The sequence below is a fragment of the Galeopterus variegatus genome, unplaced genomic scaffold, assembly GCF_000696425.1.
Source record: "Galeopterus variegatus unplaced genomic scaffold, G_variegatus-3.0.2 Scaffold2053, whole genome shotgun sequence".
Classification (NCBI taxonomy): Eukaryota; Metazoa; Chordata; class Mammalia; order Dermoptera; family Cynocephalidae; genus Galeopterus; species Galeopterus variegatus.
In genome coordinates this window covers 87,916-92,198 of record NW_007728164.1, presented here as the reverse complement: position 1 = coordinate 92,198, position 4,283 = coordinate 87,916, and positions in this window count along the sequence as shown.

Below are 4,283 nucleotides of genomic sequence, written 5' to 3'. Positions count from 1 at the left end.
TTTTTTTTTTTTTTCCCCTAAATCTCAGAAGCCTCCTCTCCTCTTCATTTGGATGGTGAGACACGAACAAAAGAGACTGACCCCTTTAATGAAGAAAAGGCTACACTAAGCCCATCTTTTGCTAGTGACAATTTCTTCTATTGAAATGGAAATGAACCCATTTAGATCCAAGGACTGGGTTAGCAAGCCTGTCCCCATTACGGCCTTGGGTGCAAGTCAGAATAATTGGTGGTGTGAGTATAGTTCTACCCAAAGGAAAAAACCATGACCAGAAGATCCTTTAGCCCTTCTTCCTGGATTCTGAAATAAAAAATACCTATAGGAGTCATGGTATAGATTTCCTGAACACAAACTAAACTCTTTGGCACAGTCTAAGTAAAAATATTGTACCCTTCAGGAAATATAGTTGAGGTGTCCACAGTGTGATGTGGACAGTCCCAAACTCACTGTGAGTGTCTGATTTTGTAATGGCCTGAGTTCATATTTCATGTGAATTGATCAATTTGGGATATAACGTTTGGAAAGCATTCGGTAAACTGTAAAGTTCCTTGAAAATGTTGCTGTCAGAAATTTTTTAAAACCTAATAACTAGTATGTGCAATGAACCACTAGTTCATTGCACACATAAAATGTATGCGTCATAGTCCCATCTTCAGGTGTTTACAATATCACATTAAAAAACCCCACAATTATTCATAATATATAAATTTTATTATGTATAATAAGCAATAAATGCTCTGGAAGATTTTCTTGGCCAGGCATTGTCAAGAAACCCATTACAGAGGACATAGGATTTGTTTTGGCCCTTGGAAGATAGATTATCAGAAGACAAGAAAAGAGGGGAATAATATTCTCAGAAGAGGAGCAAGCACAGAAAAGGAAAAGAAAAAGAAAGAAAGAAAGAGAGGAAGAAGAAGAGAGAGAAAGAACAAGAAAGGGAGGAGGAGAAAGAGAGATTGGTGGACAGAGAGAGAGATAAACAGATGCCAGAAAGGATAGAAGCCAGTTCACCGTACAGTGAATCCACCCGCTCAGCAGCAGAGGAGACATGACTTAAGGCAGTGCCAGGGTCTAAGCATGACGGGTGGGATAGGGCTCAAGTGTACAGGGCCCTGAGTGCCGGCCAAAGGAGTTGAGATCAATCCTGAAAATATCAAAGTGCTCTGGAAGAGTATTTAGCAGTCAGGGTAATTATTCATGGAAAAATAGGGCAAAACAAAAGAGATTTAAAAAACATATTTGGGGAGTTACTTCAGCAATATCTACATGGTCTGAGGTGCCAGAGAAAAACGGAGTGAAGAGAAGCCCAGACAGGTGAGAGGCAACTCAACTTCATTTGATGCTGGGGACCTGGAGATATCTATTACTCAGAGAAATAGGGTCATGGATAGAGACTGGAAAAGAGAAGGCATTATTCTCAGAGACGGGCGCCCATCTCCAGTAGGAGCAGTGGGAGCCGCATCCTCGAGACACCATCGTTCTAATTTGAACACTTAAGCTGACTAGTCCCATTCTCAATCTCCAAGCCAAGTTTACTCGCCTCTCTGCCACCTTTCACTTGCTGTCTGATGTTGTCTATTCACATGTCTGTATTCTCTCTAGAGTGAAGGCTTTGAAGTGTGAAATGGGCTCTGATTCCTTCCTGTATCTAGTACGTAGTAGCTGCTTGATACATGTCAAGTCATTGAATCACACTCCTAGATACAACCTGAACCAGGAAGAGAGGGGAAATGGGCCTAAAAGAACATTAAATTTCTGGGGTCCTGATTTAGAACCAGCTGGACTCGTAAGTCTATTTGGAAGACAGTACAGCTCAGGGGCCTCAAAGAGGCTTGCTTCGAAGCTAGGCAAATGCAGATGCAGAACATGCTCCACTGCAAGTGCGAATCCTTTTGTAATGATTTCTTTAATGTAATGTAATCTTTTTGTAATCCAACACCATCCTGTATGTAATGAAGTTTATTGTACTGAAAACAACTGGACCTAGAGATTTCTGTGGGCAATTTATTTTGAGGAGTGGTCTGTGAGAGATGTAGAAAAATCAGGGAAGCTTAGTTTGCCCAGGGCAGAGCCCCCCAGAAAGAACCCTCAGCCCTTGGAAGGGTACCAAGTACCTTGGCTACTTGCTAGTTAACCTCGAGGAAATGTCTTTGTGATGTGTGAGGTCTGCAGAACATGGGTCTATGCAAGTCTTGAGAGGAAGAAAGGAACAACTGGCACATTGAGATCAGAGTTGCTTTGCCTTCCCACTAATGCTCAGTGCACATGAAGCACTTCTGCGGACTATCAGTTACTTCTGCTGCCTGGGGGGTACGGGTTGGGGTGGGGGTGAAGGTAGGGGTGGGTAGGTGGGGAAGTGAAATAGAAAGAGGAGAAATGGACAGAGAGAGAGGAGAGAGAAGCAAGTGAAAGAAAAAGGTATTTAATCCCTGAGGCCCCACAAACCAGGCTCTCTCTCAGGGTCCTATTCTACTGGGGCAATCTAGGTTTCAGATCAGTCTCCCACTGTCTGTTTCACTTACAGGGACTTTTTTCAACCTTCATCCAAACTACATCGTAACGCCTTTCCAGATAGAGCAGGTGAGCCCTGATAATCCTGTCCTGCTGGCCTTGGGGCTCTGACAGCTGCTGGCCTTGTCCTGTTTTCCACCCTGGTTAGATCCTCATCCCCCGTCACACACCCTGACCCTGCCTACCTTTGTCCTGTGTATGCTCTGAAGGCCGTTGAGGCCTGCTCCCAAAACAGAATGTCCCTTGTAATTGCTCACGTTTCTCATTTACTTACAGTTTCCTGAATACCTACTGTGTGTCAGGCATCAGGAAGGCGAGGCAGGTGAGACACAGTCCCTGCCAGTGCGGAGTCTCATCGGGACCTTTGTGCTTCTCTGTGCACATCAGCAGCGATTCTGAGACAGAAGCATCCAGAGGTGAGGGCCTGTATTTAGACAAGAGTGTTCCCACTTTAAGCACTGCCAAAACATGATGATACCAATTTTCATGAAAGATGAAAGAAAACTTTTCACTCTGTGGAAGGCTTGATAATTACGAGTCCCTTCATAATTACCCCAACAGCTCCCATTTTGCCTGTAAGAGACAGCAGAGTCTATGAATGTTTTACTCCTCACCCTTTTCCCAGCCTGTTGTGTAAGGTGAGCTCCACCTGCAGATTTCTGTGCACTATTTATGAAAGGGTGTTCACAAAAACCTTAGGTGAGAATGGTGAAAATAAGAGATCAAGATCTAATCCACAAAGCAAAAACAACTTGGGCTTTATTTTCCTCCTATTTTTTGTTCTCTTGAAAAACAAAGCCTATTCTAATGACACATAGATTGTTTTATTCAACAAACACTAATGAGCATTTTCTCTGTGTTGGGGAAAACATCAGGCTCTAGGAATGCAGAAGTGATAAGGACCAGGTCCCTGTTATCAAAGAATAGTTTACTAGAGGAGATAGGACATGTATCTAGGTCACCCTGACCCAGAGCAACCTTAAAGGCTGTGAGAGACATCTGTAAAGTCCAGAGGTGGAGAACTCAGATGTGTCTGGGGAACCACGCAAGGCTCCCTGGAAGCAATGGTGTTGAGCTGGGTGTTGAAAATGACGGATGATGGATGGCAGCAGGACATGAAGGATCCTCCTCAGAACCTGGGTAGTATTGAGCCTGATCTTTCTCCTCTAATCCGAGGTATAACTCAACCACAGTTGTACCCCTATCCCAGGTGGACGTGGGTACACTGGCCAAGCCTGGATGACATACCTGGGGGATGGGATAGGATTATGACTGCCTTCCAGTCACTCACTCACATGGAAATCCCTTTGAACAACATCCCAGTTGTGTGGAGCTAAGGAATCCAGCCCTAGGAATTGTGAAGCATCCAGATAGGTCATCCACTCCGTGGCTACCCTCCAATAACATGTAGCCTGGAGGCTTCAAATGGGGGGTGTATAAAAAAGCCTCTTCCTTCCTGACATCACAAGGCCTCCGGACTCCTCCTGGGATGACTTGTCCACAGGTCTTCCTCTAAGGTAAGGCTACTTCTGTGTGGGGAGACATTTGGATGTCCCTGACTCGGGTGCTGCTAAGGTGGCCCCAATCTCTCCTCTTGTCTCTTCCAAGGGATTTGATGAGCCAGGTAGGAAAGGTTTGGGGTAGGGAGAAGGGAAGGAAAGTGAGTTTCTGTAAAAGACCCCAAATGATCTAACATGGGAGAAAACATTAGAAGCTAGAAGGCTGGAGAAGCAGAGAAGAGACATACAAGGTTAGGAGTCTTGGATCAGAAT